We start from the raw sequence: 26,618 nt of genomic DNA, 5'->3' as shown, positions 1-26,618 counted from the left end.
CCTTCCCCCATGGACCTTCAGGTGACCACAGCCACAGACCACACCTTGACCACAGCTTTATAAGAGACCCAGATGAACTGACTCACATAAATCATAATACAAGTGCTACTTTAAACCACTTTCTTTTGGGGTAATTTATTATAAAACAATATATAAATAATTAATATGGTAGTTTCACTTGATGATAGATTTATAATTCAAAATTTTGAAAAAGATTTTTCACTTTTCAGAATGAAGGTACATTTAAAATGACTTTGAAAGTCAGAATGGAAGTTTCTTTTTTTTTACTTCTGATTATCTATGACTTCAAAACCAGTAAAACTTGATGGAAAAAAAAGCAGGTTTTCCATAGATGTTTCAAAGCAGCCAACTTTAAGGAAAACCAAAACAGAATGTTTAATTCATATCAACTATAAAAGCAATTACTCATTGCTGTTTCTTAAAATATGTTGATTTAACTGCAAATTGAAGAGTGACTTTATGTTTCTACTTAGTTTATCCAAGTCAGCTATAACTGTTCTCTCAGGCTGAGGAGAACAATGACAGACAATAGGTATATGGGCGGTAGGAAAATGTTGAGCCAATATGTCTTCATCGTATATGGCAGTTTCCTTTCACCATAACCTTGTAATTTTTATCTATATGATTTCCCTTTATACTTATGTCATTGTCTTCTCTGATGGCTTCTCAACTTTTCTTTTTCTATTTTCTCCTACTTTAGGAAGGCATTCACTTTAGAAAGTGAATAAAAGAAAAATGGAAAAAGAAATTCCCAGGCTTTAAGATAAGACATTTAGCTTCCCACTACAAATTTCTTCATTTCTGATCATTTCTACCCCTACTAGTCTGTTAAAATAATAGGAGTCATATACATAGGTTTCAGAAATATTTGATAATTATAATAAATGAACTGTTGAAATTTAAGCATTTTGAACAAATGTAAGAAGTATACACTTGTATAAGACCTTCACGTGAAATAACTTGAAACCGTGAGTCACCATCACTATATTAAACATGTACAAATTTGTTCAAAAAATGTTAAGCCCCTCAAAATAAACTTCTTAGTCAGCAGAATCGAGTCACAATTGTAAAAAGTAGATCAGTTTTGAAATATACTTGAAAAACAGAAAAGATCAGATGGCTACAGATTATTAATAGCATTGGAAACAGACTCCTGTGATAGTAAAAATACTATTTCTACTTGTGGGAAATCATAAATACTGTTCCTACTTGTGAACTTATTTGACTGGTATTTGACACAATGGGCTTCCCTTGTGGCTCAGCTGGTGGAGAATCCTCCTGCAATGCAGGAGACCTGGGTTCGATCCTTGGGTTGGGAAGATCCCCTGGAGAAGGGAAAGGCTACCCATTCCAGTATTCTGGCCTGGAGAAATTCCATGGGCTATAGTTCCAATACTTTGGCCACCTGATGGAAAGAACTGACTCACTGGCAAAGACCCTGATGCTGGGAAAGATTGAAGGCGGGAGGAGAAGGGGACGACAGAGGATGAGATGGTTGGATGGCAGCACCGACTCGACGGACATGAGTTTGGGTAAACTCCCGGAGTTGGTGATGGACAGGGAAGCCTGGCGTGCTGCAGTCCGTGGGGTCGCAAACAGTAGGACACGACTGAGCAACTGAACTGACACAATAGGTGAAAATATGGTGTTAGATATGGCTGCTAGCAAAGAATTACCAAAAACGCAATATAGCTGACCATAAAACTGGACAGTCACACAAGGAAGCTTGTGATTCAGTAAGTAAAGTAATATCTGATTATATGTCAAACTTATGCTGATTTAAAAATTTTGCTTTATTTTTTAGTCATATCAAATATAGCTAACAGTTTAGCTTATTCAAATAAATAACTTTATTTCTGAAAATTGGAAGATCAACTGCGAACATGTGTGTTTAAATCCTGATGTGTCTTGACCTGAAGTCACGCCGATAGGTACTTTTGGCCACCAGATGGCAGCTGTTAGCTTTACATGAGGAGTCTGTAAAAAACGGGCTATGTAAATTGAGCGATTTTTGCCCTGCATTCTAAACATGACAGTGTAATAAGTAGTATGTAATTATTGATTCAGTTTCCAAGATAGGAAATAGCATTTTCAAGGAGAAGATAAAATATTAATTTTCCTATATAGCACCATCAAATTGTCCTCAGAAAATTTTCAGTTTGCAAAGAATGGAACCTGATTGACTTTCCCTTACTTCTATTCAGCTAGCATGTATATTAATCTTGACTGGATCCTGAAAAAAACATGTCTCTCTGCTTGCTTAGGTATATTTTCATAAGGGTAGGAAAGAGATACATGTTCACAGAATTTAAAAGTCTATATGACTTTTTATTCTCATGGTGGAGAGAGATTCCTTGTGTTTTAAATTTGGGGCTTGATTTGTCTTATGGTTCACTTTATGATTTTCCAACATTCTCAGAAGAGGTAAAAATTTTAACAGTCAGTAAAACAAGAACTAAAATGATATCAAGTTACCTAATCTTAATGTACAATTCTATTGTTTTGCTAACATATAAGCAAAAAGTATCTGCTTATTAAGATAGAAAATTACAATGTGGAAACATTTCAACAGCTCAGTCTTGTCCAACTGGTGCTTAGTCTGCTTACCCTCCACTAGGATATTCTGTTCATGTTCACACTTGCACAGCTTCTCCTAGTGTTTAAAAGTCTACTTTCTGGGGAGACATCTATCACGATTGCCTGAGCAAAAATCCCATTCCCCTTTCTTGCAGAAGTCTCTTGGCTATGTGTCTTGTGCCCCTGGCCCCACCACTCTCATGCCCCTCACCACCCCCAAGTACAACTCATTTCTCCACTCAGGCATCCTTGATTGTGGCGTTTGAATCAGGACTAAGCAAAACACTGTATCCCTCTAGCCATACCAAAACTGCTTTACAGACAGCTTGGTGATGCAGACATTCCTATGTTAAATATTTTATTTCTGGTAAAGCATAACTATTAAGAGGCCATGCTGTATCTAGTTCATCTGTAGGGGGAAAAGGGAAATATTTAGGAGTTCTTGGAAATCAAATGTGAAAGAGAAAAGCAAAGACTTAATGGAATAATTAGCAGTCCAAAGATAACTAACACAAAAGTGCAGAAGTTCAGCGTAAGCAGTTGGAATGACAAGAAGGAAAACACTGTAGGGCCTTCATTGTGAACAAGGTCAGTGTTTCCTTTATTAAAAGAGACCTTAGACAGAAAAGATGGCATTGAGATTAAAAAGGTAATCATGATGCCAAATTTAAAAAATGAGCAAGTCAACATTATATTTATTTCCCAAAGAAGTAGTCAGATTCCACAACTGCTCATCATCTGGCCTCTTGATCAAATTGAAAAGTATGTGGAGAAGCTGGTCTCCCTCCTTAGGCTCAGGATGCGGGCAGGCTGCACACAATATGAGGGGGATCAACTCCTTAAGAAACAACGAAGGTGGAAAAAGTCAAAGTAAAAATGCATTGCAGAATATGCTTTTCCCCCCAAAGTATTCATAAATGGAAGTTTTAAATGAAATAAACCTCAACATAGAGAGGAGCATATTTTTATTTTGTAAGGCTGATAATTCAAGAGAAAAACATAAACATAGGTGCAGAAGGTGCACATCACAATGCAATAAAGTAACTTATGATTGAACTCACCTTGTTTTCTCATCCAATACTTCCCAAGGGTCTATTACCTTTTACACTAAGTAACATTTTATCTTACTATAAGCTGATATAGTAGTTTAAATTTTGAAAGTGCTTTTACATAAAAACTTGCAGAAGTTAACTATATTTTAAAACCTAAAATGAAGAACAGAAAATAAAGATAACCCTTCGTACTTCCATAAGCACAGTAGGATCAGAAATAATTAATAATTTTATACCCTTAGCACCTAACCTAGTGGCTAATTAAAAAGACCATCTTCATAGGTGTTGAAAGCTCTCCATAAAAGCATCTGCAGAAATGTTCTATTTTGAAGTGAAATTTTTAAATATTTTGTTCCACTTTCAACATACAGAGGTAAATTTAGTATTTTCAAGGAAACAGACAAGAGTTTATTTCTCTTTTACAAAGTATTTGAAAATTAAAGTTTTTTCACATTTTAATTAAACCGAGGCAAAATCCTAAAATACATTTCAAAGATATTAATGTTTTTCACTTTTGAAGTAGATTTGCAAATCTAATGAAGTAAAAGCTCAAAAGTGATAAAGTATATTTTGGAGAGAAATCCTCTAAATGATTTTGCAGATATTTTCAAGAAATCACTATGATATAATAAAAAGGGTAGAATGATTATTCTCATTTATTTTTCCCACCTACCTCCCTACCCACCAAAAAGTACTAGCAGATTTAAAATAGGAATCGATCACTATGTATGAATGCATGACACTTTAAAGAAAAGTCTACATTATTCTGAAGATGCTCCCTTAGAAACAGATGATATGCTTTTAGAGAAGTTGAGACTGAAACTAAGGCATGAGTAGAAGTCCTTTCCATTATTTCTAATGTCTTACATATATGATGTTAAATTAGAATTACTCGATATAAACCTAAATTCAAAGCACAAAGATGTAGATAAGAAGAGGAAAAACAAATCTGAGAAGCAAAAACAAATTTAAAACACTTATTCTGCCATCTTTCCATGGCAACCCACTCCAGTGTTCTTGCCTGGAGAATCCCAGGGACAGGGGAGCCTGGTGGGCTGACGTCTACGGTGTCGGACACGACTGAAGTGACTTAGTAGCAGTAGTAGTAGGTTTTAGATTAGTGAATAACTGAAAAGTGGGGAAAATAATTTTGCACTGGGAATGGAACAGTATATGTATGGGTCCTTGTATTTTGATGTTTTCCAAAGATGCTTACTCTGAGGCTTGATGGATGAGGACCATTAATACCAAGGATCCTTAGAGAACCCCACTGAGATGCTAAGGACCAGTGATACTAGTGAGAGGACTGGGATGACACATAAGCACATTCCACTGAGAGTAAACGTTTAAGGATGAAAAGGCAGTTATTCTAGAAAGTACTAACAAAAAGAAAATATCTTAATGCCTGAAAAATCAAAAAGGCCCTAAATATTTAACTTGTACTTTTCCCTCATGGCCAATCTTTCTCTCCCATGGGTTTTCTTGCTTTCCCCTAACCCTTCTTCCTGCTTCCCAATCATCTCCAAATATTCACTCTTAAACTATCTCACTCTACTCTCTTCCTATTGCATTACTCTTTAAAGAAATAAAGTTATGAACTGTAGGTAAGATACCACTCTAACTGCAACTACATGCATACACCCTATGTTTAAAATACAGAATAATAGTTTGTTTCTTTATCTCAAAAACAGGTATACCAAAATAACTGTTACTGTTTACTTTTGGTGCCTTACATTTTCTTTTCCTTTTTTCTTTTTTTTTTTAAACCACGAGGCTCAGTGATCCTTATTCAAAGAGGAATTTTATGTTATACATTACTGTAATTAATCTTTTAACTGGAATGTGACTACAGATGTGCCAAACCAGGAATGCTAAACTCAGAGTTCGAAGAGCTCCTGTCTCAAAACTCCTTAAGTACCAAAGAACCCAGCAAAAACCATGAACCTCTCTGAGTTTTTGTTTCCTCATCTGAAACATACAGGAATTAAGCTGAGTACAGAAATCAAATATACATATGTTTTATCATTTTCTTATCTATTGCTAATAAGATTGTTAATTTTCCTTTCTGAGATCAAAGCTAGCCTCAAAACCCTTCTCAACACAGGAGCCATTACCAACCAATCCAAACTGACACATACGAAAGGGAAAAAAAAACTGTCAGTCCTTGTCTCCTTGAACTCTAAAATTCTGTGAATTTAGGACTTTAGAGAGATGTTCTTCCACTCTTCTCAATCACAGTTAGTAATAATTTACACTGCCATCTGTTTTTATTTCTTGCTGGCTAAAATAGCAAATGTGGGAAGTCAGTGCCAATACACTTTGGTTGATACTCTACGCCAAGGAGAACGGGGACATCCTGGCACCTTGATGGCTGTGGCAGTTATAAAGTGTGCCAGATGGCTTCCTCTTCCTGAGCATCGCAGAGCTGAGAAGAGGTCCAGAAGGTGATGGTAGGAAAGAGTGGAAGCTGTAGTCTGTTTGTGACAGAGCCATCAGGACTTTAATTGCTAAGTTATAACCAAATTCAAATATCCTAATTTCTTCTTCCTCTGTCATTCATTTAATCGCAACTTCTAGTTATACCACTCTTCAAATAATGAATTCTGTAGGTACGTTATCTGCTGTGCTGCCTATCTTACTTCTTGTAAATTCACCGTTTTCAAGCCTCTGACCTACTAGTCTAGCCACAAGACTCTATTTAGGATTTTCACACTACAGTTGACCCTTGAACAACACAGGTTTGAACTGTGCTGTGAGTCCACTTATATGAAGTGTGTGTGTGCTTAGTCACTCAGTCATGTCTGACTCTTTGCAACCCATAGACTATAGCCCGCCAGGCTCCCTTGTCCATGGGGATTCTCCAGGTAAGAATCCTGGAGTGGGTTGCCATGCTCTCCTCCAAGAGATCTTCCCAACCCAGGGATCAAACCCAGGTCTCCTGCATTGCAGGCGGATTCTTTATGGTCTGAGCCACCAGGAAAGCCCAAGAATACTGGAGTGCATAGCCCATCCTTTCTTCAGGGGATCTTCCCGACCTAGGAATTGAACCAGGGTCTCCTTCATTGCAGGCAGATTCTTTACCAGCTGAGCTACCAGGGAAGCCCACTTATATGCAGATTTATATGCAGATAAATATATACTACATTACTACACGGATCTGTGATTGACTGAATGTAAAATTAGACTTGGATACTGAACTGTGCCGTGGTCAGCACACATAATCTGTGCACTGTTCAAGGAAGGGTCAATGCTACGCATAAATGTATAGATTTGAATCAATATTCTCCCATTGGTATAATCATCTCCAACTCAAGAAATCTAGTGTTTAAAATAGTTTCCTTATAATTCTACATAAAATATTTAAAAACCGGCATCTAGATTTTCAGAAGAAAATGTGACAGTGGTTTTAAAAACGTCTTTGAATAATAACCATGGCAAAATAATAAAGCTTTGATAAACATGATATCCAAAAGGAATCCCTTGCCTACCCTGCATAAAACCATTACTGAGTTCATATTTCAAAGCAACAGAAATTTTAGATATTTTCAAACATGCTTTATCAGTCAACATGTACTGAAGTGAAATATAAAACTGATCTCCTACTGATCTGTAGAGAGGAAATCAGTGTAGTAATCCAATTACAGAAGGTATTCCAGCAGTTTCTTACCATGGACACTAGGAAAGATATTTCCAAGGCCTTTAGAATTCATTACTCTAAAAGACTTAGTAATTGCACTTTACTCAAGTAAATGAGTTTTGCTTCACCTGGTTTTGAAGCAAATGGTTTCTGCCATTTTGACAACACTAGTTCCCTCCATGTGAAGGACCTCCCACCCTTCCTATGAAATTTTGTACAGAATTAAACAGGAAAGGCTTCCAGTATTTTTCTTTCACTTTGACAAGTAAAACAAAATAAGTTCTAATGATAATAAAGAAATCATTTTCAAGGTATTAAATATCTTCAGAGATGATTACATTTGATTTAATGAATAGTTTTACTTGACTTTCTCAGTCTTTAAAGGTTAGTATGTGTTCAGACTACAAAAACAGAAGAAAAATAGTACCTAAACAGGATTTAAAACAATGTGAGTGATCAGATGTTAAAGGGAAAATATATGAAGTAGGAAATGAGATCAGGCGCAATTTAAAATTTTAAAAAGTATGGGAATGTTGATATGATAATGACTCCAAGATCTGAAAGGAATCTAAAATACAAAAGGAAGTATTGCACTTAGATCACATGCCAATGAGGAAATGTTTTTCAGGTGAGGAAGCAAAACTCTACAATTCTAGAAAGGTGATATCAGTCCAATTAATTATAGGTCACCACTTGTCTTCATTATTCCACTGAAAATATTTCCTATAACCTAAGCTTCAAAAAATTTTAGATGGCTGTTACTAAATTTTGTTCATCTAGTCTTTTGCCTAGGAATTAAGCAATAATGAATTCAAATACTGATAAGTATACACCCTTTGATTTGGATTTTCAGTTGAAATTTGTCATGATGTTGGTAGTAACATACAAAGAAAAAAAAAAAACATTACAAAGACTTATATATGGAAAAGGCAAGATTACTCACCTCTGGAAAAGTTTTATACTTCAAGGGCAGCTAAAATACCTATTCTTAGAATTATTAATATCTATAATTCCCAGGTCTCAGCCTTTATGAAGCCTGAAACTGAAATACTTAAGTGACTTTTAAACTCTGATACTGCTAAAGAGCATGTGATTTGCTCTGAAAATTACAAGATACACACACACAAACACAACATGAGTGAAGAAGGTGGACCAAGCTTACGCAACTTACTATTTACTTTACTATACTTCTATTACTACATTACACTCATACAATTATAAATTATATTATTACTCTTGAGTTAAAAATTTACCATAAAGCAACCAGAAATGGTAATGTAAAAGAGTAAAGTTTGGTTTCTTAGATGATCAAGTCTTTAGAGTTACTAGCTAATTTTTAAGGTTTTTAGGGAATTGGTGCTCTCCTTTATCTTTTTTTCCTTTTATAGCTTTAATGATACACATTTTACACAACACACTCTAAAGCAACCAATGGGTCAAAGGAATCACTAGGAAATTAAAATACTTTGAGATAAATGAAAAACAGAACATACCAAAACATATGAGATGCAGCATAAGCAGAACACAGAGGGAAATTTATAGCCATAATCACCTACATTTAAAAAAAAACGAGATTCCAATTCAACAACCTTGCCACAAAAAGGAAACTAAACTAAAGGCCAGCAGAAAGAAGAAAATAATAAAGATTACAGCAGAGGTAAGTCCTATAGGACTTTTGGTCCAAAAGTCCTATAGGACTGGAAAAAAAAAAAAAAAAACCAGAATCAACAACATCAGAAGCTGGCTCTTTGAAAGGATCAATACAATTGACAATCTTTTACTTTGACTGACTAAGAGAAAAATAGAGAAGATGCAAACAACTGGAATCAGAAATAAAGGAGAGGACATTAGTAACAAACTCAAAAATATTAAAAGGATTATAAGTGAATACCATCAACAATGGCCCACCAAACAAGTTAGATAATAAATGAACTAATTCCTAGGATCACATAAATGACAAAAACTGACACAAGAAGAAACAGAAAATCAAAACAGACCTATAACAGGCAAATAGATTGAATCAATAATTTAAAAACCTCTAGGATCAGATGACTTTGCTTGTGAATTCTAAAACACATTTAAGGAATTATTAATACTGGTCCTACTCAACTCTTTGAAAGTACAGAAAAGGAGGAACAATTCTTAACACATTCTGTGTGCAAATTCTATAAAGAATTTCCTGTTCATAAACTACAAGAGTTAATGCTGTTTGAATGTCAATATTCCTCAAAGTGATCCACAGATTCAGTGCAATTCCTATCAAAATTCAAATGACTTTTATGGCAGAGACCAAAACTGAGCATCCCATCATGTGGAACCAAAAGGGGCCCTAAATGGCTAAATGATACTGAAAAAGAGAACAAATCTGGAAGATTCATACTTCCTAATTTGAAAACTTACTGTAAAGCTACAGTAATCAAAATAGAGTGGAACAGCCATAAAGATAAAGACACATGGTACAGAATTGAAAGTATACAAATGAATCCAAACATCTACATCAAACTGTTTTTTGACAAAGGTGCCATGACCATTCAATAAAGAAACAACTGTCTCTTCAACAAATGGTGCTGGGACACCTGGGTAAATACATGAAAAGAATACAGTTCTGAACTCCTGCCTCACTCCATATATTAACAAAAAACCAAAAAACATGGATCAATCACCTAAATATAAGAGCTAAAGGTAGAGGACTATTAGAAGAAAACATAGGGGTAAATCTTTCTGACTTCAGCTTTGGCAATGGATTCTTAGATGGATACCAAAAACATAAGCAACAAAAGAAAAAAATAGAGAAATCAGATTTCCCAGAAATGAAAAACATCTGTCCATTTAAGGACAACATCAACTACAGGATGGAAGAAAATACTTGCAAATCAGATATGAGGTCAGAATTTGATATCCAGAATTGTAAGAACTCTTACAATTCAAAGACAAACAATCCACTTAAAAAATGGGCAAAGGATTTACTAAAATTTACTGCATGTGAGATGATAGCTCAGGGACAAGGGAAGAAAAGCTTTTATTGTACTTCTTTTCATATTCAAAAGATGTTAAACCATGAATATACATTATTTAATCAAACCTTACACTCTGTTTTTAATGCTTTATTTTGTAAATTATCTAGGATATTGCTATGATCAATCATACAAATGGACATTTTAATTGCATTCACATACCAATAACAAGGCTTACACTGATAAAAGAACACAAAAAACTTGAGAAATAAGAAAAAACAAAAATATTAATCCTTAAATCATAAGACCTTTTAAAAAATGTAAATTTATGGAACTAGGGTAAAATATGAAATACAAGTAATCCAATATCAAAGGATAAACTCAAATAAAAGTTTTGTGCTTCTATGCCCTGGGATTAGTTTCAAAGAAAGGCAAGATAAACCTCATTATTTACCAATTTAATTTTGAGGGAATACAACTCTGGTATATTAGAAATGGTAAATTTTCTGGTAAAACAAAATACGATAAAAATAATCTTTGCAACCCCACGAATTGCAGCACACCAGACCTCCTTGTCCACCACAAACTCCTGGAGCTTACTCAAACTCATATCCATCAAGTCGGTGATGTCATCCAGCCATCTCATCCTCTGTCGTCCCCTTCTCCTCCTGCCCCCAATCCCACCCAGCATCAGGGTCTTTTGTAATGAGTCAACTCTTTGCATGAGGTGGCCAAAGTACTGGAGTTTCAGCTTCAGCATCAGTCCTTCCAATGAATACCCAGGACTGATCTCCTTTAGGATGGACTGGCTGGATCTCCTTACAGTCCAAGGGACTCTCAAGAGTCTTCTCCAATACCACAGTCCAAAAGCATCAATTTTCAGTGCTCAGCTTTCTTTATAGTTCAACTCTCACTCACATCCATACATGACCACTGGAAAAAACCATAGCCTTGACTAGACGGATCTTTGTTGGCAAGGTAACGTCTCTGCTTTTTAATATGCTATCTAGGTTGGTCATAACTTTTCTTCCAAGGAGTAAGCATCTTTTAATTTCATGGCTGCAATCACCATCTGCAGTGATTTTGGAGCCCCCAAAAATAAAGTCTGACACTGATTCCACTGTTTCCCCATCTATTTCCCATGAAGTGATGAGACCAGATGCCACGATCTTAGTTTTCTGAATGTTGAGCTTTAAGCCAACTTTTTCACTCTCCTCTTTCACTTTATATTTACATATATAATATATCTGATTACTGACAATGCAAATTTATAAAGACTTCATGCAGGACAATCAGATTTTAGTGGTAGAGTTTTTTATGATTAAAAAAGGGAAAATAAAAGTTAAAAAAAAGCTTAAACTGCATCTCATAGCAATTAGATTTCTATGCTATTTTAAAGATTATCTTAAGGAAACATAGTAAAAGGGATGCAAACATTAATGCATTGCACAGATTATGTTACAAGCTGAAAAAGGAAAAAAGAAGCTCAAACACCATCCTGCCAGGCAGAACTGCAAAACAATCTGAAAGTGGACACTGATCCTTCAAGACAGAAAATTTTCATACTTCTTAATATCTCACAACTATTCTTAAATTTTAGGTAAAATAAAACTATAAGTAAGAAAACATTCACGTTTACCATTTTTAAATTAAAAGTACCTATACATATAAAAATTATTAAAGCTTTACATATATGTTTTCTTGAGGATCAGTATAAATTTCTTGTGCTAAACAGATAATTAAGGATAAGCTCTTATATGGGTTTTGCCAATGCATTGTGTACCTATCATACTGTAGGTCCCATGAATTATGATTAAAACCAGTGGTAAAGATTAAGAGGATAACAAAAGAAAACTTGTAGGACACGTTCTATAATATTCTGAACCAATTTAAAAAATCTGTGAAGTGCAAATTGATTTCATAAATTGAATAATTCAAAGAAATAAACCTGTTTGCAAATAAATCATTCACTATTTAAATGAGATTAGAGATAATTTTTCCTTAATCTTTTAATGGCAAAATATAACTCTAAAAAATACTTTCTATAGTATTTATGGCTTATAACATAGGCAATGTGTACCAAAATAAATCTGCTATTCTATTTTAGACATTTAAAGCATCTGTCAATAACAGGTTAGCTACAAGAAAAATGAAAAAGATACTCTCAAAAGTTATTGTAGACAATATTATAACTATCCTATTCTAAGACAAGTCTAACTACTGCCAAAAAAATACAATAAAACTAACATTAATAAGAGGTAACCACAAGTACACTTAAGAAAAGAGTTTTATTATTAGTCCCTATTAATGTTCAATCCCAAGACTGTCTATTTCTGTAGGCAAGTCACACATATCATATCAAGAGAGAGATCAAATAAATTAGTTAACTGGTAATGTAGAGAACAGACAGTGTTCATGGCACAGAAATGGACGTATAGTAATAGTGTTGTAGAAGCTAATGACACTTTAAGCAAAACTGGAAAACATGAATACCATGCAGTTTTACTGAACTCACCTGACAGAGGTGTAAAACCATTCTCTAGGAGCAGAGATGCATGCACAAAAGTAAGAATATGATTGCAAGTAATAGACTTTAACAAAATAAAAATATAACACTAAACTTCAAAATGACGAAAAATGGACAACGTGATGATCTAGGGGATGACAGTACTTCTCTGGGTCTCACCTCTCTCTTGGCCAACAGCACGTTAGCGACGATGTGCGGCAGGCAGCGCCCCAGCATTAGCATGATGCTCAGTCTCACTGTCTGCAACTGGAGACACCTAGAAGACCACAGGGTTAATCAAAGACGACACTGGAGGCCTCCAGTGCGTGGCAGGACTTCAAGGCTATGATTTGGACCCTGTCACTTCTGTTTCAAACACATATTCAAAAGGACAATTTATGATGAGGAGGAAAACAAAAACAACCACCACCTGAGATTCCAAACAGGACAAACATTTTTGTAGACCAGAAATGGATTTAAAACACTAGTAAGAAGCAAGGGAGCAGACAGGGAGGCTTACTAGACTTCAGTTCTGGGAACAAAGAGCGATAACACAGGACTGGGGCAGCTTCGATGGTTTTTAATCTTTGTTTTGGGGGGAAAGGTACCCACAAAGTCACGATCTTTGGCTAAGGTGAAAGAGCAGTTTGCATAATGAAAACGCATGCAAGGGGAAGTCCATGGGGGTTACTCCAGTCTTACAATGAGAACTGCCAGACTGCATCCAAACCACTCTCTAGCTCTCTCAGATTCTTAACAACACTGTGGGACAGAGGCCCAGGAGAGGTGAAGTGGAATCAACCGCAAGAAAGGTATTAATAGAAAGGGAGAAGTATCAAGAAAGGAGAAAAAAAAAACACCCTTTTAAGATAAGCCTGCAACAACTGTTACAAAGGACTTGATGAAAAGAAATCTGAGAGCCAATAAACTGCAATCAAAGACAATCAATCCTAGAGAATTAAAAATGGAGTAATCTAATAATAACTGAAGCTATAAATAATATATATGCCTGACTTGGTTTTCTAAATTACACCATAGAGAGGCATATAATTGTAGGTTGGTAGACATAAAAAATTAAAACTAGACTGTAAAGAGTCACTTTCATACTAAACAGAGCTTTAATCCAAAGATAAAAATAATCAACTACTTTCCTGAAAAGATGAAAATTTTGGAATTTTTTCTTAGAGTGTTTGTTAGTTTAAATAACACATTTGTACTTGAAACAGAGTTGTGTTACAATTATTTTTGGGGTAAAATGCTAACAAGAAAAATGGAATGTTTTAAGAAAGTTGCAAGAATCTGGTATAATTTACCTCTGATCCTAAACAACTATCTGCTGACATTCAACAGAAAGAGAGTAGTGCTTGATGGAAAGCAGGAGACAACTTCCTAGAAAGAAACACTGAATGAAAATGGGACAATACCAAAGAGTTAAAATGGTGTTTAAGGAGAAAGTAAGTTGCAGGTTATAATTCTCATCATCGCATGAATCCTACCCCACAAATGTTTGAATTTCTCAGCTACAGAAGATTTAAGGTCACTTCACTGGAGAATCATACAGGGAAAAAGGAATAGCAATAGCTGCTGATGTTAAAAGAGCTTGATATTATGTGAATGAATGTCTTAAAAATGTTATTGGATTAAACCTGAAGTTGTATGGCAGGTCAATGACTATAGAAAGTGTTTGCAAAACCTGAAATGAGGATTTTTTTTTTTCTTCCCGAATTCTCTAAGGTCCCAGAAAGGTAAAGAGTGGCTGCGAAGGCTAACCTGGTATGTTGCTGAGAAGTTCTGCAGATCTATATCATGATAATGATAACCCTTAATGTCAGAAACCCACACAATAGAATTAAAAATTAAAAATAAATGAAGGAGAGACTCATTCAACATTCACATACATTTTAAAGGATTTTTTGTAATTGAAAATATTAGCCTATTTATGTTTAATAAGGAAAGCTAAAACATTTATATTTGTAAAATAACACTGGTTTCTATGTAATAGTATTCATAGTACCTATGAGTTGTTACTTCATGTGCTTAATCTATGAAGAAAAGGGGTAACATCTAAGGTTACATAACAGAGGTTATTTAGTATACACCACAAAGCGGCAGCCAGTAGCATCTGATTTTGGAGTTAGTGTGCCAAAGCTGAAGCCCTGTTTGCTCATTACATCCCCCTCCCCTATTCTTTCAGCGGAGAGAGCTACAAGGCATCTAACTGCCCAAGCCAGAAAGTCTTTATCCTTCCCTTAGTTTTAAGCTCCTAATCCAATCAATTTTTACCTTCTAACTATCTTATAAATCTATCTACATCTTTCTAATACAGAAAATTCCACCATTTCTTTCTTGGACTCTTCCAAAAGATATCCCATGAGTCTCCATTCTTGCTACCTTCTAATTACCACTACACTAGAGGACTCTTTCTAAAACTTCAGTTCAGTTCAGTTCAGTCACTCAGTCATGTCCAACTCTTTGTGACCCCATGGACTGCAGCACACCAGGCCTCCCTGTCCATCACCAACTCCCGGAGTTTACTCAAACTCATGTCCATTGAGTCAGTAATGCCATCCAACCATCTCATCCTCTGTCGTCCCCTTCTCCTCCCGCCTTCAATCTTTCCCAGCATCAGGGTCTTCTCCAATGAGTCAGTTCTTCACATCAGGTGGCCTATGTATTGGAGTTTCAGCTTCAACATCAGTCCTTCCAATGTACACTCAAGACTGATCAGATCTTCTTGCAGTCCAAGGGACTCTCAAGAGTCTTCTCCAACACCATAGTCCAAAAGCATCAATCCCTCGGCACTCAGCTTTCTTTATAGTCTAACTCTTACATCCATACATGACTACTGGAAGAACCATAGCCTTGACTAGATGGACCTTTGTTGGCAAAGTAATGTCTCTGCTTTTAAATGTGCTGTCTAGGTTGGTCATAACTTTCCTTCCAAGGAGTAAGCGTCTTCTAATTTCACGGCTCCAGTCACCATCTGCAGTGATTTGGAGCCCCCCAAAATAAAGTTTGCCACTGATCCCACTGTTTCCCCATCTATTTGCCATGAAGTGATGGCACCAGATGCCATGATCTTAGTTTTTTGAAGTTGAGCTTTAAGCCAACTTTTTCACTCTCCTCTTTCACTTTCATCAAGAGGCCCTTTAGTTCTTCTTCACTTTCTGCCATAATGGTGGTGTCATCTGCATATCTGAGGTTATTGATATTTCTCCCGGCAATCTCGATTCCAGCTTGTGCTTCTTCCAGCCCAGAGTTTCTCATGATGTACTCTGCATATAAGTTAAATAAGCAGGGTGACAATATACAGCCTTGACATACTCCTTTTCCTATTTGGAACCAGTCTGTTGTTCCATGTCCAGTTCTAACTGTTGCTTCTTGACCTGCATACAGATTTCTCAAGAGGCAGGTCAGGTGATCTGATATTCCCATTTCTTTCAGAATTTTCCAGAGTTTATTGTGATCCACACAGTCAAAGGCTTTGGCATAGTCAATAAAGCAGAAATAGATGTTTTTCTGGAACTCTTGCATTTTCCTTGATCCATTGGATGTTGGCAATTTGATCTCTGGTTCTTCTGCCGTTTCTAATTCCAGCTTGAACATCTGGAAGTTACGGTCCACGTATTGCTGAAGCCTGACTTGGAGAATTTTGAGCATTACTTTACTAGCGTGTGAGATGAGTGCAACTGTGTGGTAGTTTGAACATTCTTTGGCATTGCCTTTCTTTGGGATTGGAATGAAAACTGACATTTTCCAGTCCTGTTGCCCTGCTGAGTTTTCCAAATTTGCTGGCATATTGAGGGCAACACTTTCACAGCATCATCTTTCAGGATTTGAAATAGCTTACCTGGAATTCCATCACCTCCACTAGCTTTGTTCATAGTGATGCTTCCTAAGGCCCACTTGACTTCACATTCCAGGATGTCTGGCTCTAAGTGAGTGATCACACCATCGTGATTATCTGGGTGGTGAAGATGTTTTTGTACAGTTCTTCTGTGTATTCTTGCCATCTCTTTTTAATAGCTTCTGCTTCTGTTAGGTCCATACCATTTCTGTCCTTTATTGTGCCCATCTTTGCATGAAAATTTCACTTGGTATCTCTAATTTTCTTAAGAGATCTCTAGTCTTTCCCATTCTAATGTTTTCCTCTATTTCTTTGCAGTGATCACTGAGGAAGGCTTTCTTAACTCTATTTGCTATTCTTTGGAACTCTGCATTTAAATGGGTATATCTTTCCTTTTCTCCTTTGCCTTTCACATCTCTTCTTTTCATAGCTGTTTGTAAAGCCTCCTCAGATAACCATTTTGGCTTTTTGCATATCTTTATCTTGGGGATGGTCTTGCTCCCTGTCTCCTGTACAATGTCACGAACCTCCATCCATAGTTCATCAGGTACTCTGTCTATCAGATCTAGTCCCTTAAATCTATTTGTCACTTCCACTGTACAATCGTAAGGGATTTGATTTAGGTCATACCTGAATGGTCTAGTGGTTTTCCTTACTTTCTTTTAAAACTTAGATACCATCATGTTCCAAGTCTCTAAAATGAGTCAACACAGCTTATATGACTTAGTCTTAGCTTAATTCTCCAACTTCCCCTCCTGTTTTCTTCTCATTTGCATGCTTTGCTTCAATCTTCAAAAATCCTTCTTAGTTCCCCAAGTGCAGTGTTCTTCCTGCTCCTGTTAGTCCCTCTTAGAGGGAAGACTTCCTCTTATCTCTTTGCCTGGTTCACTGCTACTTACTCCTCAGGTATAAAGTCAGAAAATACTTCTTCCCTGAAATCTTCCCTAGTCTGATGACTAGCTTAGGTACCCTGACTGTGTGTCCCCCAAGCAAGCTGAACTTCTCTTTTATTACCGCCTTATCACAATATTATAATTGCCTGACAGTCTCTCTCATACTATAAAGTCTGTAACCGAAGGGTACCATATGTCTGGTTACCGTTACTATACTCTTCATTTGGGCTTCTCTAGTGGCTTCATTTGGGCTTCCCTAGTGGCTCAGATGGTAAAGAATCTGCCTGCAATGCAGGAGACCCGGCCTGGATCCCTGGGTTGGGAAGATCCCCCGAAGAAGGGAATGGCTACCCACTCCATTATTCTTACCTGGAGAATTCCAGGGACCTCGAGAAGATTGGCAGGCTATAGTGCATGGGGTCCCAAAGAGTTAGACATGATTGAGCAACTAACACTTTCACTCTTCTTTTAAACTTCATACTCTTCATTAACATTGCCTGACATACAGTTAACAGCTAAAAAAGTTAGTTGGATAAATTTAACAATCATCTTTCTCCTGACAGTGGCTTTGGACTATATATGGAGATATATGGAACTACTAAACATTAAGAACTACTACAAATGCCGCTGCATTATTTTTACGACTATATCTTAACCATATTAGATTAAATGCACTTTGAGGACTGGGCCACGTCTATTTCAATCACACACAACCACACACAAAGTTGTGGCATATGAGTAAAAAAATTTGCTTTGGGAAAAACAAAAATCAAATACTTCTCACTAATAATGAGTACCTTTAAGTCTAAAACAAATTAGTCATGCTTTCCTATTACATCCCAACACTTGCTCTAATACTCCTCCATTTAATAGGAGGAGGAAGTATGACTGGCTCAGAATGCATCACAAGGTATGTGTGAGGATTAACTAAGCTAGCATATGTAAAGTATTTAGAACTGTGCCTGATATATAAAAAGATCTCAATAAATATTCCTCTCTTAGAGAATATTCTTTTTTCACATTATAATGTAAATACTTTTTGTCTCCTCTACTAGGAAACATAATCATGATGGGCAAGGGGCCCTGCTTTAGTCATCTAAGTTCAATCACTGCTATTCAATAAAAATTAAATGAATTAGGATAACATTAATGACATGACATTACTAATGGAGGCGGACACAGGAAAAAGGACTAAGATCAAGAACTAATCACCATTTTAGTAAAGGCAGCTATTGAATATCAAAGCTTTCTACTGAATCTGATAATGACTGTAGAACACAGAAAAGGTAAAAAAAAAAAAAACACTGGGTAAAATACAGCACACAGAACATACATATTATTTATGGGTTTCAGTACTTAGCTAAAATAGGACCTAGTTCATTTAGGGTCTCTTCCTCTTTAACACAATTTAACTTAGTCATTACTTGTGATTTTTTTGCAGTGATGTGGACTCTGCTATGTGTTAAGTTCATGTCAGACACATAAAAATTCATGTATCTGATCTGCAAAATAAGAACCGAAACTCTTCTAGTTTGACAATGTACTAAATAGCTGAAAGATGCATTTCAAAACACAGAACACATACTAACCTATTGAATTTATCAAAATGGACTGTGTTTTTACTTGATGGAGAAGAAGATGGTATTCCTTCTCTTTCTCTCCTGTGGAAAGAATGTGGGAAATTCTCTTTAGGAACAGTGGAATCAACTTCATCTGATTTTGAAAGATGGACATCCTTGTTTTCTCCCTTGTCCAAACTATTTACAACTGAATTCTTTCCACTGTCTTCAGAGTCTTTGTGGGGAGACTGATCCAAAGAAGGCTGAACAAAGTCACAAACTACAAAGTGTTCATTTTTGAGGAAGTCCATTTCACTGTAAAAGAAAGAGAAATTATTAGTGAGGAATTGTATTTTTTAAGACTTTGGCAATAGCATAAACCTCATACTGGGTTTAATGCTTTAAAAGTATAACATATTAATAGAAACTGGTTTGGCAACTAATTAATCTTTTCTGTACCATGTATATTGATGCTTCATATAGAAATGTAGCCACAAACTCTTACAAAATATAAAAATGGTTTTATAAACTATGCATTGGATTATCACTTAGCCTTCTTCGTGTGTGAAATGTGGAAAACTCCATCTAACCCACATCATGAGTATAAGAATTAAATGAAATAATGAATGGAAAATATGTATAACACTAGCACGAGGAGGAGCCAAGATGGCGGAGGAGTAGGACGGGGAGACCACTTTCTCTCCTACAAATTCATCAAAAGAATAACTGAATGCAGAGCAAACCTCACAAAACAACTTCTGATCGCTAGCTGAGGTCATCAGGCGCCCAGAAAAGCAGACCATTGTCTTCAAAAGGAGGTAGGACAAAATATAAAAGATAAAAAGTGAGACAAAAGAGCTAAGGACGGAGATCCGTCCCGGGAGCTCTTAGGCGGCATTGCTTGGGGTAGGGTCCGGGCCTGAGCGCCCTGAGGACAATCGGAGGGAACTTCTGTGAGTTGCCAACTTGAACTGTGGGAGACCAAAAGAGAGTAAATTAACCGGCCCAAACACACTGCCCGCCATTCACAGAACAAAGAGACCGAGAGGGTCCAGAGAGGAGCTCGCAGGCTGCGGACCGGCCCAGCCCCGCCGGAGGCAGGAGGCAGGGGGTAGGGGAAGGTCGCGGCGAGACACAGGGCGCAGGCACCCGACCAGCGCGGGCGGGGACTGGGGCTGGGGACGCGGAGGGCAGAAGGCGCACGCACCCGACTGGCGCCAGCGGAAACTGAGACTGGGTCCGCGGAAGGGAGGGGGCGCGCCACACCTGGGGATAGTGCGCCCACCAAGCCCCTGGCTGCCTGGACCACTCTGACGGGGAAGGCACAGAGAGCAGGTGCAGCTTTTCCTTCCGCGCTTTTGTGGAACACCTGAGGGCTGGAACCTCGCGCAGCGCGGGGCGCGCTCCATATAGAACAGCCGGGAGCCTGAGCAGCACAGACGGAGAAAGCAGCGTCAGCCCCTCCCGGCAGCCCCAGCCCATCCCCGCAGCGCAAGCCCGTCCCCACAGCGCCAGCCCCTCCCCGCAGCGCCAGCCCCTTCCTGCAGCGCCAGCGCCTCCCCGCAGCGCCAGCCCCTCCCCGCAGAGCGACAGAACTAGCTACCTTAATAAGAGTCCACCTCCGCCCGCCTGTGTCAGGGCGGAAATGAGGCTCTGAAGAGACCGGCAAACAGAAGCCAAATAAACAAAGGGAACCGCTTCAGAAGGGACTGGTGCAACAGATTAAAATCCCTGTAGGAAACACCGACTACACCGGAGGGGCCTGTAGATATCGAGAAGCGTAAGCTGGAACGAGGAGCTATCTGAAACTGAGCCGAACCCACACTGACCGCAACAGCTCCAGAGAAACTCCTAGATATAATTTTACTTTTTTCTCTTTTTTTTTTCTTTTTTTATTTTTTCTTTTTTATTTTTTCTCTTTTATTTTCCTTTAAAATCCCCTATTACTCCTCCATTACTCCTTAACTTTCATTTCCATAGATTTTTATGATTTTTTTAACTAGGAGAAAAAAAAATTTTTTTTTCTTTCTTTTTATCTTTTTTTTCTTCTTCTTTTTTCTTCTTTCCTTTTTCTCTTCTATTTTCTATTTTTCTTTTTCTCTTATTTCTTTTAAAGTCCTCTAGTACTCCTCTACTACTCCTTAATTTTCATTTTCAATACACTATAACCTTACAAAAAAAAAAAAAGAAGAGAAGCCCTATTTTTAAACCAAAGATTATTCTCTCCCAATCTTGACTCTCTGTTTTCTACCTCAGAACAACTCTATTTCCTCCTTTCCCCTTCTCTTCCCAATCCAATTCTGTGAATCCTTGTAGGTGACTGGGCTACGGAGAACACTCTGGGAACAGACAGCTGCATAGATCTGTCTCTCTCCTCTTGAGTCCCCCTTTTTCTCCTCCTGTTCATCTCTATCTCCCTCCTCCCTCTCCTCTTCTTCATGTAACTCTGTGAACCTCTCTGGGTGTCCCTAATGGGGGAGAATCTTTTAGCCACTAACCTAGAAGTTTTCTTATCAGGGCTGTATAGTTGGAGAAGTCCTGAGACTACAGGAAGAATAAAACTGAAATCCAGAGGCAGGAGACTTAAGCCCAAAACCTGAGAACACCAGAAAACTCCTGACTACGTGGAACTTTAAGTAATAAGTGACCGTCCAAAAGCCTCCATACCTACACTGAAACCAACCACCACCCAAGAGCCAATAAGTTTCAGAGCAAGACATACCACACAAATTCTCCAGCAACGCAGGAACATAGCCCTGAACATCAACATACAGGCTGCCCAAGGACACACCTAACACAGAGACCCATCTCAAAACTCATTACTGGGCACTCCATTGCCCTCCAAAGAGAAGAAATCAAGTTCCACGCACCAGAACACTGACGCAAGCTCCCCTAACCAGGAAATCTTGACAAGCCAATCGTCTAACCCCACCCACTGGGTTAATCCTCCACAATAAAAAGGAACCACAGACCTCCAGAATACAGAAAGCCCACTCCAGATACAGCAATCTAAACAAGATGAAAAGGCAAAGAAATACCCAACAGGTAAAGGAACATGAAAAATGCCCACCAAGTCAAACAAAAGAGGAGGAGATAGGGAATCTACCTGAAAAAGAATTTAGAATAATGATAATAAAAATGATCCAAAATCTTGAAAACAAAATGGAGTTACAGATAAATAGCCTGGAAACAAAGATTGAAAAGATTCAAGAACTGTTTAATAAAGACCTAGAAGAAATAAAAAAGAGTCAATTAAAAATGAATAATGCAATGAATGAGATCAAAAACACTTTGGAGGGAACCAAGAGTAGAATAACGGAGGCAGAAGATAGGATAAGTGAGGTAGAAGATAAAATGGTGGAAATAAATGAAGCAGAGAGGAAAAAAGAAAAAAGGATCAAAAGAAATGAGGACAACCTCAGGGACCTCTGGGACACTGTGAAATGCCCCAACATTCGAATCATAGGAGTTCCAGAAGAAGAAGACAAAAAGAAAGGCCATGAGAAAATACTCGAGGAGATAATAGCTGAAAACTTCCCTAAAATGAGGAAGGAAATAGCCACCCAAGTCCAAGAAACCCAGAGAGTCCCAAACAGGATAAACCCAAGGCGAAACACCCCAAGACACATATTAATCAAATTAACAAAGATCAAACACAAAGAACAAATATTAAAAGCAGCAAGGGAGAAACAACAAATAACACACAAAGGGATTCCCATAAGAATAACAGCTGATCTATCAATAGAAACCCTCCAGGCCAGAAGGGAATGGCAGGACGTACTGAAAGTAATGAAAGAGAATAACCTACAACCTAGATTACTGTATCCAGCAAGGATCTCATTCAGATATGAAGGAGAATTCAAAAGCTTTACAGATAAAGCAAAAGCTGAGAATTCAGCACCACCAAACAGCTCTTCAACAAATGCTAAAGGATCTTCTCTAGACAGGAAATGCAGAAAGGTTGTATAAACGTGAACCCAAACAACAAAGTAAATGGCAACAGGACCCACACCTATCAATAATTACCTAAATGTAAATGGGTTGAATGCCCCAACCAAAAGACAAAGATTGGCTGAATGGATACAAAAACAAGACCCCTATATATGCTGTCTACAAGAGACCCACCTCAAAGCAAGAGACACATACAGACTAAAAGTGAAGGGCTGAAAAAAATATTTCACGCACGGAGACCAAAAGAAGCAGGAGTCGCAATACTGCCTTGATCAGATAAATAGACTTTCAAATAAAGGATGTGAAAAGACACAAAGAAGGACACTACATAACGATCAAAGGATCAATCCAAGAGGAAGATATAACAATTATAAATATATATGCACCCAACATAGGAGCACCACAATATGTACGGCAAATGCTAACGAGTATGAAAGAGGAAATTAATAGTAACACAATAATAGTGGGAGACTTTCATACCCCACTCACAACTATGGGTAGATCAACTAAACAGAAAATTAACAAGGAAACACAAACCTTAAATGACACAATGGACCAGCTAGACCTAATTGATATCTATAGGACATTTCACCCCAAAACAAGCAACTTCACCTTTTTCTCAAGTGCACACGGAACCTTCTCCAGAATAGATCACATCCTGGGCCATAAATCTAGTCTTGGAAAATTCAAAAAAAATTGAAATCATTCTAGTCATCTTTTCTGACCACAGTGCAGTAAGATTAGATCTCAATTACAGGAAAAAAATTGTTAAAAATTCAAACATATGGAGGCTAAATAACACGCTTCTGAATAACCAACAAATCATAGAAGAAATCAAAAAAGAAATCAAAATATGTATAGAAATGAATGAAAATGAAAACACAACAACCCAAAACCTATGGGACACTGTAAAAGCAGTGCTAAGGGGAAGGTTCATAGCATTACAGGCTTACATCAAGAAACAAGAAAAAAGCCAAATAAATAACCTAACTCTACACCTAAAGCAGTTAGAGAAGGAAGAAATGAAGAACCCCAGGGTTAGCAGAAGGAAAGAAATCTTAAAAATCAGGGCAGAAATAAATGCAAAAGAAACTAAAGAGACCATAGCAAAAATCAACAAAGCTAAAAGCTGGTTTTTTGAAAAAATAAACAAAATTGACAAACCATTAGCAAGACTCATTAAGAAACAAAGAGAGAAAAACCAAATTAACAAAATTAGAAATGAAAATGGAGAGATCACAACAGACAACATTGAAATACAAAGGATCATAAGAGACTACTATCAGCAGCTCTATGCCAATAAAATGGACAACTTGGATGAAATGGACAAATTCTTAGAAAAGTATAACTTTCCAAAACTGAACCAGGAAGAAATAGATCTTAACAGACCCATCACAAGCAAGGAAATCGAAACTGTAATCAAAAATCTTCCAGCAAACAAAAGCCCAGAACCAGATGGCTTCACAGCTGAATTCTACCAAAAATTTAGAGAAGAGCTAACACCTATCTTACTCAAACTCTTCCAGAAAATCGCAGATGAAGGTAAACTTCCAAACTCATTCTATGAGGCCACCATCACCCTAATTCCAAAACCAGACAAAGATGCCACAAAAAAAAGAAAACTACAGGCCAATATCACTAATGAACATAGATGCAAAAATCCTTACAAAATTCTAGCAAACAGAATCCAACAACATATTAAAAAATCATACACCATGACCAAGTGGGCTTTATCCCAGGAATGCAAGGATTCTTTAATATCCACAAATCAATCAATGTAATACACCACATTAACAAATTGAAAGATAAAAACCATATGATTATCTCAATAGATGCAGAGAAAGCCTTTGACAAAATTCAACACTCATTTATGATTAAAACTCTCCAAAAAGCAGGAATAGAAGGAACATACCTCAACATAATAAAAGCTATATATGACAAACCCACAGCAAGCATCACCCTCAATGGTGAAAAATTGAAGGCATTTCCCCTGAAATCAGGAACAAGACAAGGGTGCCCACTCTCACCACTACTGTTCAACATAGTGTTGGAAGTTTTGGCCACAGCAAATCAGAGCAGAAAAAGAAGTAAAAGGAATCCAGATAGGAAAAGAAGAAGTGAAACTCTCGCTGTTTGCAGATGACATGATCCTCTACATAGAAAACCCTAAAGACTCTACCAGAAAATTACTAGAGCTAATCAATGAATATAGTAAAGTGGCAGGATATAAAATTAACACACAGAAATCCCTTGCATTCCTATACACTAACAATGAAAAAACAGAAAGAGAAATTAAGGAAACAATACCATTCACCATTGCAACAAAAAGAATAAAATACTTAGGAGTATATCTACCTAAAGAAACAAAAGACCTATACATAGAAAACTATAAAACAATGATGAAAGAAATCAAAGAGGACACAAACAGATGGAGAAACATACCGGTGGTTCATGGATTGGAAGAATCAATATTGTCAAAATGGCTTATTCTACCCAAAGCAATCTATAGATCATGCAATCCCTAATCAAGCTACCAACGGTATTTTGCACAGAACTAGACCAAAGAATTTCACAATTTGTATGGAAATACAAAAAACCTCGAATAGCCAAAATAATCTTGAGAAAGAAGAATGGAACGGGAGGAATCAACCTGCCTGACTTCAGACTCTACTACAAAGCCACAGTCATCAAGACAGTGTGGTACTGGCACAAAGACAGAAATATAGACCAATGGAACAGAATAGAAAGCCCAGAGATAAATCCACGAACCTATGGACACCTTATCTTTGACAAAGGAGGCAAGGATATACAATGGAAAAAAGACAACCTCTTTAACAAGTGGTGCTGGGAAAACTGGTCAACCACTTGTAAAAGAATGAAACTAGAACACTTTCTAACACCATACACAAAAATAAACTCAAAATGGATTAAAGATCTAAATGTAAGACCAGAAACTATAAAACTCCTAGAGGAGAACATAGGCAAACACTCTCCGACATAAATCACAGCAAGATCCTCTATGACCCACCTCCCAGAATATTGGAAATAAAAGCAAAACTAAACAAATGGGACCTAATGAAACTTAAAAGCTTTTGCACTACAAAGGAAACTATAAGTAAGGTGAAAGACAGCCCTCAGATTGGGAGAAAATAATAGCAAATGAAGAAACAGACAAAGGATTAATCTCAAAAATATACAAGCAACTCCTGCAGCTCAATTCCAGAAAAATAAATGACCCAATCAAAAAATGGGCCAAAGAACTAAACAGACATTTCTCCAAAGAAGACATACAGATGGCTAACAAACACATGAAAAGATGCTCAACATCACTCATTATCAGAGAAATGCAAATCAAAACCACAATGAGGTACCATTACACGCCAGTCAGGATGGCTGCTATCCAAAAGTCTACAAGCAATAATGCTGGAGAGGGTGTGGAGAAAAGGGAACCCTCTTACACTGTTGGTGGGAATGCAGACTAGTACAGCCACTATGGAGAACAGTGTGGAGATTTCTTAAAAAACTGGAAATAGAACTGCCATATGACCCAGCAATCCCACTTCTGGGCATACACACTGAGGAAACCAGATCTGAAAAGACACGTGCACCCCAATGTTCATC

At 37.2% G+C, this 26,618-nt stretch overlaps 1 protein-coding gene across 5 annotated transcripts in view; it reads right to left on the bottom strand.

Moving 5' to 3' along the window:
- Positions 1-11,377: 11,377 nt before the first annotated feature.
- The window catches only part of LOC122452366 (RAB11-binding protein RELCH-like), a 72,574-nt gene continuing 57,333 nt past the window's right edge, over positions 11,378-26,618 (bottom strand). For 2 of the 5 annotated variants that reach the window (XR_006272666.1, XR_006272663.1), the window contains 2 exons: positions 19,077-19,361; positions 13,039-14,136 (listed from right to left, as the gene is read on the bottom strand). The gene's annotated coding sequence lies outside the window, so the exon portion shown is untranslated. The other 3 variants (XR_006272664.1, XR_006272665.1, XM_043485909.1) reach the window with 3 other exon arrangements.

This window comes from Cervus canadensis, chromosome 13 (assembly GCF_019320065.1).
Source record: "Cervus canadensis isolate Bull #8, Minnesota chromosome 13, ASM1932006v1, whole genome shotgun sequence".
Taxonomy (NCBI): domain Eukaryota; kingdom Metazoa; phylum Chordata; class Mammalia; order Artiodactyla; family Cervidae; genus Cervus; species Cervus canadensis.
This window is presented reverse-complemented; position numbering and strand designations above follow the sequence as displayed.